This window comes from Pezoporus occidentalis, unplaced genomic scaffold (assembly GCF_034315485.1).
Source record: "Pezoporus occidentalis ecotype Australia unplaced genomic scaffold, CSIRO_AGI_Poc_V1 ctg176, whole genome shotgun sequence".
Taxonomy (NCBI): domain Eukaryota; kingdom Metazoa; phylum Chordata; class Aves; order Psittaciformes; family Psittacidae; genus Pezoporus; species Pezoporus occidentalis.
The window spans coordinates 1251662-1268261 of record NW_026913596.1 but is presented as its reverse complement, the minus strand read 5'-3'; the positions used below and the strand labels follow the sequence as shown (position 1 = coordinate 1268261).

Sequence of the window (16600 nt, the reverse complement as noted above, 5' to 3'; positions counted from 1 at the left end):
ATGGATTTGGAAGCTTCTCACTGTGTGAAGGGCTGCTCAGAATGCTGAGCAGGGATGTTCCTAAGGCCTCCTGAACTGTCTGAGATGATTTTGCAGCTCAACAACCACCTGGTAGGGAAATTTGCTGCAGCTACATAAAAGACAACTGTTGTAGAGCACGTACTTTAACTACTACGTTTAACCTGTGGGGGTATCTGGCCTTTAAGTCTGTAACTCTTCATCCCTTCACAGATAAATGGAGTACCAGAATGTGCCACTGGTGCCAGGGTCCCAGGAAAATGAGTGCAAAGAGCTCTTGCTGGGTCTGGAAACCTGAGAAAGGGACACAGTTGAAATAATGCACGTGCACTCGGGTGTTTGATACCCTGCTGTCCCTACCATCCACATGGGCATGGTCAAACAAGTACTGATGACATGATTGGACTGAAATGTTGTCCAGATTCTGGTGTGTCTTTATCCCAACTGAATGTAAGGGAGACCCCAAAGCAATGCACGTTTCATCTGCTGTGTAAATGTGTAAGAGACCTGGTGCTTCCTAGTACCTTGTTCAACAGTGATTGGACTGGAAAATAGAGCCGTAATCAGGGGAGAGCGGATCTTCTGCCCACCTTGGACTGGCTCTAATATTGTACCTGAATATGCCTCTGTTTGAATCAAAATGGGAGAAGATGCAAAGCAACAAATAAATGCACTTTCCCTGTTCATACGCTGGACTTGTGAGAAGTGTCTGGTGTTGTCTGGAATTGGGTGTATCCTAGAGCATGAGCTCCATCCCTGGTGTGCCGTTCTCCTTAACTGCATTCAAGTAAGCAGAGGGAGCTCCAGGGGCAGATCTGCTCCATAGGTACCCTTAGCCACCCGCTGCCCAAGTCACTAGCAAAGAGTTCAGGCTTGCCATGGTAGATGTTGTAGGCAATCCAGTAGAGTAAGTGGCACTGTCTGGTGAGGTTATTATAGGGAGAAGAGTAGGAAAAGGGTGCGTTTTGCTGCATGTCCCACAGCAGCTGTATCCCATGCTGAACCTGTGCTTTGATCTGGGGGTATTCGGTTTTAATTTGTTTTGTTAGCTTTTATCCCCAAAACATTGTTCCTGGACACGGGGTTCATGCGCACACCGTGGTTTGTATCTGAAGCGCGAGGCAAAAGCTGAACTTACAGGCTGCAGGAGGCTGTTGTTTTTCTTTTGTTTTGTAGTGTGAGTTTTGGGGTTTTTTGTTGTTGCTGTTGCGCTCCAGCTCTGATCCTATCTGCTAATATCATAGCTTGGCTTCACTCCCTCAGAGTTTGATGTCCCAACTTTTCCTTGTTAGCACCGGGAAATCATAAGCTTATAGTGAGTGATAGCCAGTGGGTCTGGGATTGATTACAAACAAAAATCCCAGATAAGATCATAAATTTAACCCATCCCTGTGATGTGATCGTATCAGGATTCAAGTAAGTCTAAAAGTTGTTTCCGATTTTCAGCCACTTCATCTGGTTTCCATACATCCCAGCTGGGAGTGAAGTACTCTTGCGGTGGACTGTAATCCATGCCAGCCTGCCGTGGAAGAAGCCCTTGTTTCTGTTGTTACTGTATTATAGGAATGGATACAAATGCTTTAGGCAAGATGGATGTTTCAAGGAGGATCAGCTCCAACACTGCTGAGGGAAAACTGACTTGATAATAAGGAAACAGGGCTGCTTTCCCACCGAGCTGCCATACCTCCCATTCCCTTCCTGAACTTTAGCTGCATTTGAACAAATTCAGAATGGTGTTTTAACACGAGAGATTAAACCAGTGCTTTGATTAATAAGAGCAACTGAACCAAACCAGACATGGCCATTCTTAGCAAAACCAAACACTGATGCTTAATGCCTGCTTCTCCACTGCAGGAAGGAGATACTTGTGCTCAGATCGCCATCCTTCTGGAGCTGCTGCTTATCTGTTTTTATATGCGTCCTCCATCTGAGCTGCCTGCTTTTGCTGCTGTAAATGACTGCTGGGATCCAGGTCCTCTGCCTGAAAGCAGATTGAGCTTTACACCTTCCACAGTGCCGAAGCCGATGCGCTCCCATCCATCCGCTCGCCCCGTGGTACCAGGTGATTTAATGTTACTGTTTCTTTAACGGCCTCATCGCTGCTCTGGCTACACAGTAGTTGTCTCCTGTGTGACTGTGCCTGGGAAAATCTATTACTGGAGTGCCATTAATCTGAGGCTGCCGCCTCTGGCACTTTCTGACTCTTCTATTTAATGGGCCTGTGCTTCCGGAGCTCTGGAGACATGCTGTTTTCCTCTCTTGATCAGCTTTGTTTAATTATCAAAATATTTGATGCAGAAAATTGACATTAGTTGTGAAGGTTTCTGCCTTCCTCCTCCTTACAGCCTCCCTCCCTGCTTCGTAGTGACATTGAGATCTTCTGCATGTGCCACCTTCACCTTAAAATAGAAAATTGCTTGAACAATCATTTGCTTGTCCAGGCACAAGCTGCATTAGCAAGCTACAGGTAGAGCTGCTATAGCCCCTCTGTGGTAGCTTGATGGTGTGCCTCACCCAAGCATAAAGAGAAAAGAGGCCATGGTGCAGGTAGTGCTGCTGGACCTTTGTCTCCTTCCTGCAGATGTAAGGGTGCAGCCAGGCAGCACTTCTGGAAAGCTCAGAAGAGGGCACCCCCATGAATTCCTGTGCCTGTCTTCAGCGTGAGCTCATCAGTAAGTGAAGGCTCAGCAAGGCTCAAAATCATGGAAGTCCCTTAGGAGCCAAGATTTCCCCTCTGGCTTCCTGCTCTTATCTTCAAAGCAGGAAGCTTTAGGTGTGGCAGGTGTTTCAATTGCCCTAGTGCATTTTGCTTACCCAGTGACCACATTCATCATTCCAGGACTAGGGATGGGCTCACACAAAATCAATATTTATAGCTAAAATGAAGATCATGGGGCAATATGGTAACCATGTACCACTATCTCCACAGGTAGGGAAGACAAAGTCCTGAGGATGTCCTCACATTAGCAGAAAGAAAGATACGGTGAAAAGTCCAAGGTAAATGATTGCCATCACTGGAAGCCCTTAGCTGCTGGAGCAGCTGTCCAATGGGAGTGATAGGTTCTGTGTGCCTGAAATCTTTAAATTGAGGATGCCATTTTGGAAAATGTACTTTTCCCAAGCACAGCTTCCCAGGTTTAGGGCAGGGTGAAGAGGGAAGTGTGCCGGGGCTCTGTTACTCTGGTCAGGCCAGAGGAGCTGGTGGGGTCTTTGTGGCATTCGAGTCTTTGCTTCTGCCACGGTCTTCTTAGCACTGCCTTGTTACAGGGGAAAGGAGCTTTAAAGAGGGTCCTAAATTAGTGTCCCTCTTTTCACAAGCCACGTCTCTCATTTCTGCTGCCTCTCTGTAAAATGCAATGAGCAATGAAATGTGAATTACTGAGATCCGGGGCTACGGCAGACAAAGCAGGAGAGCTCTTTATGTAACACCAAAGCACACGAGTACCGTTGTTACATTCTTTCTTCATATGTATGTCTGTTTGCTCCACTGGACTTTGTTCCTTACTGCTAACATTACTGCTCTCTCTTTCTCCATTACACATGCTGTACTTTCTTCACAAGGCACACACAGGCTGTAAGGAAGGTGAGTAAAGTACAGATGGGGCCCATAAAAGTTACCCAGCTCACTATTGCAGTGACTCTCAACAAGTAAATTACATTCCAGCAATAATTATCCTCTTTTTCCAGCAAAACCTTACATGCTATTGCCACTCTTACACCGGGATTAACTGCTGTTTGGTGTTTATATGGTTTGTTTGGGTCCCCGAGGTATATAAATATGTCCAATTTCACTTATTAATTCATAATAAAAGAATTATATTTCCTAATTAATTTGCATTAGAAGGCTATCAGAGGAGCTGGAATTATTGAACAAAGCATTGTACAGTGAAAAAACCAACAACTTTGGACAGTTGTCTTTCCTCTGTGTGTGTAAGAAATACATTGAGGAACGCTGAGGAGACGTGTAGGCAAAGGTGCTTCTCAGAAATGTCCCTCTGCTCTGAGCATATACCTGTCCAATGGGCTGCTTTTGTCCAGCATTGGCTTTTGTCTGTATTTTTCCTGCACGTGCCCTGTGGATGATACAGAGTTAGGGCTAATGTAGTTAGTGCTCAGGTTTGATAGCAAGTCTTCATTAGAGCCCCATACTTCCTTAAATAAAGGGGCAGATTTTTTCACAAAAAGCCTGACCAGTTAGCTAGCTAGTCCATGGCTGTATAATAATATCAAAGAAGAAACTAGAGTTATGGATTCTCTCCCCCCACCCCCCCCCCCGCCCCATTTGCAAGGTTTAATCTTGTGTGGTTTAAATTCTTCCCTTTCTTCTCTCCTGTGCTGCCTTTGTTATAGGAATATTTCTGGTGAAGTCAGTGAAGTTACCTGTGTATCGTTCTGGATTAATCCATTCAAGCAGCTATGGATCACTCAGGTAAGTAATGAGCGTGCTGCAAGAGAGAATCAAATTCAGACTCTCCTTGTGAATATCCACTGTTAAAAGATCAGTTACAAGCCTTCATGCTGCCTGTGACTCAGAAATGCAAAGCTGGTCTGGTAATAGGTGTTCATTGCATCACAGATTTGGGCATAAGGAAAATTAATAGCTCTAGCTTCATTTATACTGCAAATGAAAATAATCATAAAGATACAAACCACCAAGGTGCAAAATGAGTTTTCCAATTCATAAGCACAAGCCATCACGAGTTAAAACCTCTTGGTTTCTTCCCATAGTGCCTCAGGCGATAGTTTTCATATATATTTCTCCATGGTCAGAAGTCAGAGCAGACCACTGCTATCTAAGACCTTGACTTTTTTTCCCTGACAGTTACAATTATTACAGCCCGGGGGACTCATTTTCTCAGTCTGGCCACCCGCTGACCTAGCCTGCAACCAGAATACACTTTAAACCAAACAAACAGCAGCTCGGCTCCCTTCTCTGCACTCCTCCTCCCCCAGCTCAGGAATATTTTTACACCGTGCCCCTTACAAGAGGATATTAGCCACTATTGCTGAAGGCACAATCACATTATCAGCACCATTCTCTCTCCCTTTCTCCCTCTCCTCCCCCCAAAGATAAATTTTTTATGTTGCTATTTTCTTCTCTTTTGTATTTGGCATTCGATATTTACGTGATAAACTGCAGAGCTGCTACTAAATGGGCCCTGATACAACTTAATAAATACATAACAGCATCCAGACTGCACTGCGTTACTGTGCTGTGTCCTGGGCTGCTAAGGATCCTTGGAGATAATGTCTGCTAAATAAAAGTTATGCCTTAGTACAGGAAAAATAGATATGTATTTATTCCAGAATAATTAATGAAACGTGCTGGCTGATGATCCTGCCTCTCCCCATTTGTCTTCTGAAGCACACCCATGCTCTGCATTTCTCTCTCATACCCACAGCCTTGCTGTGTCGGAGCACCTCTACTTCTTTAGATGAATATGTAAGGAATATGCAACCAACGTTTTCTCTGCTGTTGTCTGCTGTTCTAGCCAGGGAAGGTCCACAGGCAAAACCTTCACATCTGCAGGCTGAACTTTCAGAAAGAAGCCTGTGTTTCGGTGCCCTGCTGAACTGAGGCAGGATTCAGTAAGAGCACAGCGAGATACAAACACAGGGGCTGGGCCTCACTGAAGAGAGATGAAAGGATACAGCAAAAAGTTACAGATAGAAGCTGCAATGGAGGTAACTTATTTCCATCTGAAGTGCATAAATGTTATTCTCATTGTTTAGCACTTGCGAAATTTTTTGCCAGATTTTTAGCATCTTTAATAATTTTATTTTTCAGCAGAAAAGAAAGCAATTTACCCCGGGTAATTGCTAATCCTGCAGTGTATGAAATATTCCTCCTACATGCCCCAAGAATTGCCCAACATTTAGTGAGGCTTCCCAGCTGTGCTTGAGTGATGGGAACCATCATGCTGTGTCCTGGAGTTGGTCCTGTTTGGACCCAGGTTTAAAAGCTGTTCACGAAGAGCAGTTTATGGGGTGTAGGTACCCAAGCATTTCCCTAGACATAGCCAAGGCTGGGATGCCTTTCTGTGGGACTAGCATTTCCTCACTTAATTCCTGATATTAAGACTACTCGGAGTCTGAAAAATTAAGATGGAAATAACCTAGGAGAATTGTACATCTGTGATTCACATTAGGTATCATTAGTTCCTACACTACACATACTGGTGTTTTGTTATCTTTCCAGGAGGAAGGGAGAAATTATTCCAGACTTTGTATCAGCTGCAGAACAACATTAAACAAAGCACTTCAACAATCTCTAAAATGTCTGTTTTTGAGATGAGCTGGTTTGCCTGTGATAACATAGCTGCAGAGGATGTATGCATGCATGAACACCCATGGACACCTGTGGAGGTATATTCAGGAATCATGCCTCTAATCTTCACTCTGCTTTCCCTTGCCAGAATGGCAGGTTTTTCTTTACCAGAGTCTTTTCCAACTGTGTTCTAATTGCTGAAACCGTCAGCATAAAGTACCATCAACCAAAATGAAGTGAGGCAGACTCACACAAGCTGCAGAACTTTGCAACACAAAGCCACTTTACAAAGAGTTTAGCTCTATAGAAACCACAGTGAATGCTAGGAGGAATCCCAGAAAACTTTGCATGATGCTTCAAAATGCACCACAGGGATCCCGGGCTTGTTACCTCCTGACACCATCTTTCTGTAAAGGAAAAAGCACAGAGCGCTCTGTGGAGCGATTACCCCGGGGTCCTGTGCATTCAGCACTAATATTGCAAACTTTCAGGTCTCACAAAGGAGACAACAAGGACCTTTGATTGCCCCTGTTGAAGCTCCTGGTAAGGAGCAGGTCACTTCCCTCCAACCCCTCTGCGCCTCCGTGTGTGGATATTTTCATGCCCGCTTGACAGGTGACTATTTTACCAGACAGGGTTGTCAGTGCTGCTGGGGGTTATCTGGATTTAGCTGTAGGCAGGAACTGAACCACAATGAGCATTAAAAAAGCTCACTGTTCTTCGTTTGTTTAGAGACAAGCCATCTCAAACTTGTTTGAAGCCTTTTTTATTGAATTCACACTCTTGTGCCAAGCACTGAAAGATTTACTTTGGCTATTGCTGTAAGATGGAAAGCATATGAATGCATGGCTGTCTGCCAGCTATGGGTGAGCAGTGAAAGGTCTGCTACAATGGACGGTTACATGGAACAAATGTGAATGCAGTGGGCAGACGTGACTAAAGAAAGGCTTTGGCATTCAAAGAGCTGCTTGAGGTTTAATCCAGTGACTGAAGTAGGGTCAAGAGATAACACATCTAACCTGCAAAGCTTTTAACTGGGCAGCAGCTGAAAAGTAGTAAGCTACAGGTATACACACGTCCTCTGAATAACAGCCTCTCGTCTCCCCTTGCAGGCTCCAGCTCTTCCACGGGCTCCATCTGCAAAGGCGAAGACCCAGTTGGCCATACCCAGTGCAAGGTACCCCAATTGCTGCTGGATATTTCTTGCAGATGTTGCCATAATTTTGTTGTGGTACAGTTTGACATATGACTCCCTGCTGCATCCGAAAGGGCACATTATCTCAATTAATGTTTCACAGCAAACATGGCACTGATAGTATTCATGGGACTAAAGACTATTACCATTTGCATGGTGACTAGCACAAGAATTATGACTATGTGTGTTTTCTGCAGCAAAATTTGCCCTCAGGCTCCCTTTTTTTTTTTTCTTTTTGGCTTGTGACAATGTTCCCTTTTTCTTCCTCCTTCTGTTTTGATTTCTACTTAAAGTTTTATGGCTCTGTCCCCTCCAGGGTGCTATTATCTTGTATGCTAATAGGGCTATGCATATTCTATTAGCGTTGTCAGTGTGAGATAAGAGGCACATTCTGTAAGGAGCACTCAGGGGGTAATAATCACAGCAAGGGGTCTCAATGTTAGTACATTATCAGTCATCTTCACATTTCAGTGGAGCCTGTTTATGCACCTCTTCAGCTGCGCAACTCAGACACTGGAAATTGCTGAATGTTTACGGAAACTGTTGTAGAGGAACATAATGGGATTTGAGATTGACTTGATAAAGGAGCCCTCTCCCTTGTTGCTTCCAGATACGAGATGTTTGTAACTGTATGCAATAAGTAGGATAATATGTTATATGGCAGTTAGCAGCTAAAATCAGACTCAGATCTGTATTTCAAGCAATAGAGCAGCTATCTAGGAAAGGATTTTGGAAGGGTGCACACTAGCAGTGCTTCCTCAGAGGTTTCTCTGCCTCACTTTTTACAGGGTGACACATAAATGCACACACCTGGTTCACATCAGGAGGAAGGCTGACAATTTTTACACCCTTTAGTCTTGAACTTGAATGATTAGAAGTAAGTAGGCCCATAGAAAGAAAATTGGTGACAGCATGTGAAGGGCAAATGAGTAACTATTTGCAACACTCTTTGTTAGCTAAATAACATTCCTTGGTTGCAGCAACGGGCAATGGCGTGTGAAATAGGTGTCATGCGAATGCTCAGCTGTTGATGATGCCGTGGGCTGCTGAGGCAGAGGGGGTTCTGTTGCTGGGCACAACTGTTGTTTCTCCCACTTCACTTGTGTTGCCATTAAGTTTCCTGGGGTGGTAATGCTGGAGGTTGACAGTGCAGCCATCCTGAGGCAGGCATCAGTACACCTACTGGCAAGAGCTCATCTAGGAGAAGGTTCTTTCTCCTCCTCAACTGTGGCACTTCTGGAACTGGTAACCAGCAAGTCTATAATTTACAAAACAATTTGGAGAAATTTGGTCTCCTTTTCTACTTTTCTGACATCACAGTTTGAGGGACCCTTTCACAGTGTTAGATTTTTCAGTGGCACTTGTAGGAGAAGAGGTAAAGCACAGTGCTAGCTCTTTGTATGATCTGTTAGAAATATGTGTACATAAATGGCATTTTAATAGAGTTGCTGTATATTTCTCAGCAATTTAGTTACTTCTCCAGCAGTAGTAGCATATTTATGTGCTGTTTGACACCTGGGTTATAATGGGACTCAATGTTATCATTTAGTTGAGCAAAGTATGGAAGGAAAAACGGGGGATTTTGTGCATTTCTTAGGAAGGTGGAATCTGTGATTAGGCCTTTGTAATAAGTTCTGTGCCTAATTTTGCGGCCTATGGGAAAAGAACCTAATAGGGGATGGCAAAAAATACAGATATGAGGAGCTAATCTCATCTTTAGAATGAACAAACAATTTTTGGAGACAGATAGAAAACTTCCACTGTTCCTACAGCAGAACTCCCTTTCTACAAAGAGAAAACTAAATGCTGCCATGGGCAAAGCCTTTAGGAGAGCCTTAAAGTGTCGCTCAGTAGAGACAGATAAATTCCTAAATGCATAGGTGCCTCCTTAGATGATCTAAACTTAATTCCTGGGCAGTGGCAGCTCTGTGCCTGCTGCAGGCAAGCAGTCGCAACAAGGAGAAAAGCAAGGGCTATGTTTTGGATCACTTCTGTAGTACTTAAGATTACACATGGATACAAACACTCCTTACTTTAAAAATATTTGTCCTTGACATTTCCAGACACATGGCTCACACCAAATGTATGCAGCTCCATCTCCTGAGGGTCTTGAGATTAAAACCCCTGCTTTCTCACCTTGTGATCTGGCATTAATAGCTGATAGAAAAATCACATACATGACTGACATCTTCCTAGAAATGTGAGACTGTGGAATTAATGAATGCCATGCAGGAAAGCAGGGGTCAGTTTGGAAATAGGATTTCTGTTGCCAGCCATCCAGTCATGAACTGGACAATCTGCCGTTCATTTCTTTGCTTTAGCATTGAGGAAAATTGGTCTGGAGAATAAGGCAGGCAGGAAATAAGCAGCTCTGTTTCTTTGGCCACTGGAGGTTGATGGACTTTTATAACTTGTGGAAATCAGGTTGACTTGTGTTATACAGAAGAGCTGTTAGCGCATTCTTTATGACTGCTGGGTTCTTTTATCCTGCTGTAATCTGCAGGATAAATCTGCAGATCCAGAGGCTGGGGTGGCCTGAAGGACTGTGGTCAGACACTGTGGTGAGGTCAGTGGTGCTGCGGTGTTGGACACTTGAGCTTCCAGCCTCTGGATGCTGAATGGAGCGTCAGGGGAAGGGTGTCTGAGCTCTGTTTGTGGGGTATGGGTATCTCCAGCCCAGAAGTTCTTCAGCTGGTTGAGACAGCTGGAGAGAATGGGCCATGGAACACTGGTCTGTGTCATTTGAAAACTGCTTTCAGAAGGGCAGTACAGGAGATGGACCTTATCCTGATGTTGAGAGAGCTCCCATCGCCGCAGCAGCAGGACAGCATTTTGTTTAGGGAAGATGGATTTCCTTTTCCCTTTCACATCTTCCCATTCTTCTGTTTCCTGTCTTTTTTCAAGAGCAAATGAAAAAGTAAAACAAAAAAGAGGATAGATACACAGTGAGCTGGAAAAGAAAGTATTTGCAAGGAAAAGCTTCCCACTTTTTTCCTGCTAAAGAAAAGGAATATTTGAACAAAAGTACAAAAATGCTGCAAACATTTCATTCAAGAATGACAAGCCATTCCTCATTGTTCTGTCAAGGTAGCTCCCACTCCCTCAGCTCTGCTGCAGTCATTATTGTTGCTTCTGGGTGCACACTGCTTATTTTGGCTTCCCCAGTGAAAATGCAGAACTCCTGAGTCTGTCAAGTAAGGCAGAAAACAAATGCAAAAAGGGGAGGAATGTCACATCTTCTTTTGCTGCTCTTTATAGATCTCACGGAAAAAAACCTGTGCCCTGGTCCCTTTCTGCATCCACATTATCCATCTGCGCCGAATGGCATCCATCCAAGCAAGGGTTAAACCTGGCCTCCATCTGACTGGACTCCTCACTCTAGGTGTGTTTGAAGGAAGGCTTAATTTCATCAAGAGTAGGTTGTGTTCAGCTAAAGCAATCACTGTAAATAGACTTTCTTTTTAAAGGGCCATAATAACTGCATTTGTAAGAACTAAAGGGATAAAACTGGTCGGAGACCTGAAGCCGTATCCATCGAGTGTTTTCTGCCAGTTCATTACTGCTTCAAAGCAACTTCTGGAAAAATAAATCCCAAAGCATCCTGTTTACCTCAGTCTGTGGGATCTATAGGTGATATATGAGAAAAGCACTGTGCTACCAGCACACTGCAGACAGCCTCATCCGGTCGGGATTGTCAAACTCCTCACAGAGACTGCACAGGTAATAACCAGGGGCCCAAACCCACCCGCCCCCAAGAGCTGGGCAGCAGTCCTGATGCTGGAAGACACGACAGGACCCACATTCCCTTACATGTCTGAGAGCCATCCCATTTCTATCGGTGAGCACATGAACATTGCACGGGGAGAAATGTGGAAGCAATTACTTTAAGAGCCGTCTTTTGGGCAATTCCCAAAGAGACATCAGACCCTGTATTTATGAAGCCTATTGCATCGGGCCCTAATGAAGCAATTAAGCAAAGGGTCCTCTGTGTTTGATCTAAATGTGGTAATTTTTACAAAAACATCGCCGAGTGATAGATACCCATAACTCAGGGTCCTTAATTGTACTTAATTTGTTTGGAATACGAATGTGCATTTAATTAAGCCAGGGCTTTGCCCACATGTTTAAAGAAGGGCTGTCAAGGAAAATTAAGACCCAGTTTGTTTTCAAAGTTACTGGTTTTTATCAGGGCAGGACAGCGATCTTCGAACAGAAGGTTACAGATAATTAGGCAGAGACCTCAAGCCAAAAAAAAAAGGCAGAGACACTGTACAGCTGAGAAAGCAGGAAGAAAAACTCCTTGATGAAGAAACATAAGAATGGCTGTTCACATAGTCAAGTCATGCATGGCTAGGATTTGGTAAATGTGACCTCTTGCTTGAAATGTGTTTTGTGTTCCTCAACTCCAGCATCGCCGATGGAGACTGGCCGTGCCTGATGGCAGAAGCAGCTGCTCCAGGACCACTGAACACGGAGAACTGATGGCATCTCCATCAACCAGCAGTAACATGCAAAGGGCAAAAAGCATTTTCCTTATTTGCCTGGATTTACTCAAGCTAAAGCATTGGCTCTGCAAGCTGGGTTTGAAAGTGTCTCTTTCCCCAGCACAGAAGTACAGTAGGTGCTTGTCATCCTCTCAGGAAGAATCTTAGTCTGATGTTAGGAGTGTATTCCAGGATGAGCAGTGCCTTTGACTTGCTGGTGCTGTTACGGAAAGCAGCACAGTGCACTTTTGCACGCACAGAAATATTTCATACAGAAGTGACACACAGGGAGGGAAGCGTGGAAACAAAAATCTTGAGACAACTGTGGGTTTAAACCTATTTTTCATTCTTCTATAGTGAAAAAATAGAGTGCAATCAAAAATTAATAATGCTTCAACACACATGAAGAAAAGGCAGATTTTTATACTGAAAAATTAGTGTCTCAGCACGATAGCAAACAAAGTCCATGTGTGGACACTGTAACCTCCACTCTCTGAGACTCTTCAAGAATCACATGCTGGTTATCAGTTTCTCAACACTGTCATTTTTAATGTCATGGTGAGGCATTTATGTCAAGAGATCCTTACTGTGGAAAATAGTTGCCGTGGTGTTACCTTGCAGCCTAAATAGGTTATGTGGCCAACAAAGCAAGCTGTGCACACATCGTCAGTGAGTGCTCAACTGTCACAGGGAGAGCAACTCCTCTGCAGAAAGGTGCTGCGTCTGTAACCGAGCTGAAAATTGATCCCAGATTCCCTACACTTGGGGAATATGGATCTGAATTGTGAAAATCATATTTTCTGGAGTGTTTTGATGGGCTACTGTGCTGCTGACAGCTGCAGTGGCTCCAGTTGTGGGTCACGACAGGTGTGGAGAATCAGGAGATGTTTAAACAAGTAACTAACTCCCTGCTCTTATGTCCTGTGTGTGGATATGCCTCTACCTGCTTTGCAGCTCACAGAAGCTGGCACCTTGCTCTGAGATGGTACCTGGCCTCCTCTGCTTGGGTGGCTCCATTTAAAACTTGGCAGAATATCCAGAACAGCGTCAGCCCTAATTTAGTATAAATTAGTCAGCTTAAAATAAACAGAATAAAACGAAATAAATGCTGTGGTATGAGAGCTCTCTTGGCTGGATGGCTGCCTGCTCCCAGAGACCCATGTGTGCTGTCGCTAGGACCTTAGGAGCAGTGTACTGCACAGAAGGACCACGCGAGCCTTCACCACGATGCTCCTGGCTCTCAGTGTTACAGGCATGTGAAAGTTTGGGGTCTCCAGAGTAAGATGCAGAAGAGGAAGGATGCTGTGGGAGAGCACACGGGTGCTAAGTGTTAACAGGGAGACAAAACAAAGGCAGGGAGGTGCTGAACTTAGGCTGATCCCGGGGTGCATCACACATCCAAAGCCCCGAGGAGGAGGTCTCTCTCTTTTGCTGTATCTGCTAAGCGCATTGAATGAGTTTGCACAGGCAGACTCAGGTCACAGTTCTTCCCTGGTAAAGGAGTGTGTCAGCTGCTTCACCTCTTAACTGGAGTTTGCAATTTTTGTGGCAATAACTGAGAATTTGAAAGGACATCAGAGGTGGATCTATGGGGCTCCTGGGAAATCAACTGCTTCCTGTTCCAACAGCTTCTTCATCATGACTTGCTTTCTCAGTCACTGAATGATGTTCTGTTCGTCTTGGTGGGCAGTGATTACTGTTAAATGCAGAGCTGGATTGAACCTTGATTTGTGGAATAACCTTTTTTGTTTCTTCAGCAAGTCCAACACAGTAAACTTTGGGCAGAGGTCTACTGACCAAGTGGGTAATTGTGTTCCAATGCATTCTGTGAATAATGCAGATAAAAACCCTTCAGTGAATAATTCATTTTGCCTCCACTCATTTTGAATTAGCCTATTCATGTATGTATCCTTTCCAGTCTGCCAGTCTCTGTGTATGCATATATTTACATAGCAGTGTTGTAATTCACAGGTACTTAGATATCAAAGCAATATAGTTACTACTCCTGTGTACGTTCCTGACTAGTCTGTGTGACTGCATGTATATAAGTAAGCATCATATAGTGTACCATAACATTTGATTTGATTTGAAGATGAAGCATGACATGTATTTGCTGCTGTAATGGCTACCGAGGATTAATATTAAAAAACTTGTAAATGAGGGCAATTTATGGCTATAAATAACAGAACAAGTATTTTGGGCTGTTCAGTGTTTAGATCCAAGTTTTCTGAAGTGATATATATTGCCAAAGATTAAATTATATACTCACAGCTTTACCTTTACCTTGGCAGTGACTTCTGGATCCTGGGTCAAGCAAAGCCTATGAACAGCGGGAAGCACTTGCCTTTGGGGATTGTGAGCCCTGAGGGGTATTGACAGCACTGGAATTGCCTGAGCATCATTGATAATGTGCCTGCAGGTCGAGAACATTTGCAACAGGTTCATCTGAAAAGCAGAGGGAAAGAGTGTTTCCTGATGGGATCAGGTTTGTCAGAGACGTTCTGAGGAGCACCTGAAATTTGCATGGGTATCTGATATCGTAGCCGATGGCATTGGTGCAGACTGAAGAGTGTCCAAAGCAGAAGAAGGGAGTACAGTCCCTTGGACTGGAGGTATCCAGATTTAAACATCCAGGTTTGCACCCGGGTAGCTCTGGTCTGGCTCTGAAATGTGTGTCATTCACATTTAAAAACTTCTGCTAAGTGTTGGTGCTTGATGTATGGCTGTGGAGGCCAAGGCGCTGTGTGACAGCCAGAGGAACTGACTGAATGGCCAAGGGTTTAATGGAAATCCCCTGGGAATCTGTTCACTGTGAGTTCTTCTCCCTTGCACAGCCAACAAGTTGTGATCATGCAGCTCCATCAGGGCTGGCAGGGCAGATGGGTTATCTTAGACTGGGGAGTTCCTGCTCTGCAGAGAGCACAGACACTTGATTTGACTCCGTTTCAGTTTCCAGTCCATTACAAGTGACAGAGCTGATACAGAGCCTGTCTGTCAGCATTGTCCCTGGAGGGGCGAATCTTCTTCTCTTCCTTACTCATACCAGAACTGTCTGCTCGTGCTTTTTCATATCCTGCTGAGCACCAGGTGAGGAGGAACTCCACTGGGAGCTGGATCGCAGCTTCCCAGCCCTGCCAGTCCTTGTCCCACACACCCCTCCTGGCACTTCACAGGGAACGGCAGCTGTAGAGCAAACTTCTTCCCAAGTGGGGATGTCAGTGCTTAAAATAAATCACTGCCTATCATTCCCTGAGTGGGTCAGAAGAGGACTTGTAAGCCTGTGAACAGCTGGAACCCACTGCTTGGGAAAGAAATGCCACAGCAGAGAGCATTGCTCTGGATCCATCATCCATGGAGAGAAAACTTAGGAGGCAAAAGTCTTGACAGCTGTGGCCAGTTGTGCACTATCGTCTGCAGTCACATCCTGGGCATATAGAGCTCCTTCCACTTCCAGAAAATGCACACCCATAAACCACCCTCTCAGTGGGAACCGCTATTCCCATTTTGCAGCAGAGAAGGGAAACGGTAGATCTGAATTTGTCTGCATTCAGTGAGTACCTTGCAGGCTCTTCCAAGGGGATGTGAGTGGCAAAGTCTGTTCCTTGTCTGTGGCCAGCAGGGATCCTGCAGAACATGGAGGCCTTGATCTGAACAGCTATAACTGCAATAGCAGATCTAGATTTCATTGCTGATGGAGAAATATGCTGTTCACTGGTCTGAGCCTCACCTTTTCCTTTCTAATTTGAGGTGACCTTCTGTACTTTTGCCAGAGTCCCAGTGTTACTTTCCAGTGCCCATTTATGAGGACTAATGACAAGATGGACATACGTACATATATATACACATGTGTGTATATATATATATATATATTTGTTTATGTGTTCTCCTGTATCACACTGGAGTGAGCTTCCTTTTCTCTGTCTCCACAATACCTTCTTTTTTCCTTATTTCAGTTTTAACTCAATTTATTACAGGTGTGTGTCTGATGTGCCAAAAATTATTTGTTCTAGGGTTAATCCCTAACCTCCAGCAATACCACTGGGAAAGCTGTGTGGCAGACTTGAAATAGTTACTACTTAGAGCAAGCAGTCTTTTCAAGTCATAGAGATCTTTATTTATAATTCACAGATTGGGGAAACTGGAGCAACAATCTCTCCAGTATAATACATTACCCTGCTCTAGTTCTGTCTGACAGACCTGTGCTAATTACTCTGTGTGGTTTTGATAGAGAGCCAAGAATGGCTTGTAGAAAAATGTGTATCACTAAAACTTAGGTCCCCAAAGTCAAAAGTAAAACAAACAGTGAGAGATCATTATCTGAAGCAGACCCTTACTTGCTGTGTACAGAAAAAAAGTCATTCCCATGTTTTGTGTTCCTTTTTCCATTAGATCCAAGGAGTATTTTTGTCTGTATTTGGAAATCCCATGAGTTTGTCCAGTGCATTTATTCTGCTCTATCCTCCTTTTCTTCTCTGGAAGGCTGTAGCTGGCTCTGGTGTGGACTGTTCGTGTGGCCTTCAGCAAGTGACTTAACCTTCCTGTGCATCAGTTTACTCATTTGTAAAGGGAGTTTTATAATAATAGACAGCCCTTGGGAGCTTGTCCAGATTTCAATAATTGATGTTGGTAAAGCAG

The 16600-nt window shown here is 44.2% G+C and overlaps 1 long non-coding RNA gene across 5 annotated transcripts in view; it reads left to right on the top strand.

The window, feature by feature from the left end:
- The window catches only part of LOC134161584 (uncharacterized), a 41754-nt gene that overhangs the window by 12603 nt on the left and 12551 nt on the right, over positions 1-16600 (top strand). For 3 of the 5 annotated variants that reach the window (XR_009964038.1, XR_009964040.1, XR_009964037.1), the window contains exons 2-5: positions 1873-2080; positions 4369-4447; positions 5515-5703; positions 14257-14611. This is a non-coding gene — a long non-coding RNA (uncharacterized LOC134161584). The remainder of the gene's footprint in view (positions 1-1872; positions 2081-4368; positions 4448-5514; positions 5704-14256; positions 14612-16600) is intronic. The other 2 variants (XR_009964041.1, XR_009964039.1) reach the window with 2 other exon arrangements.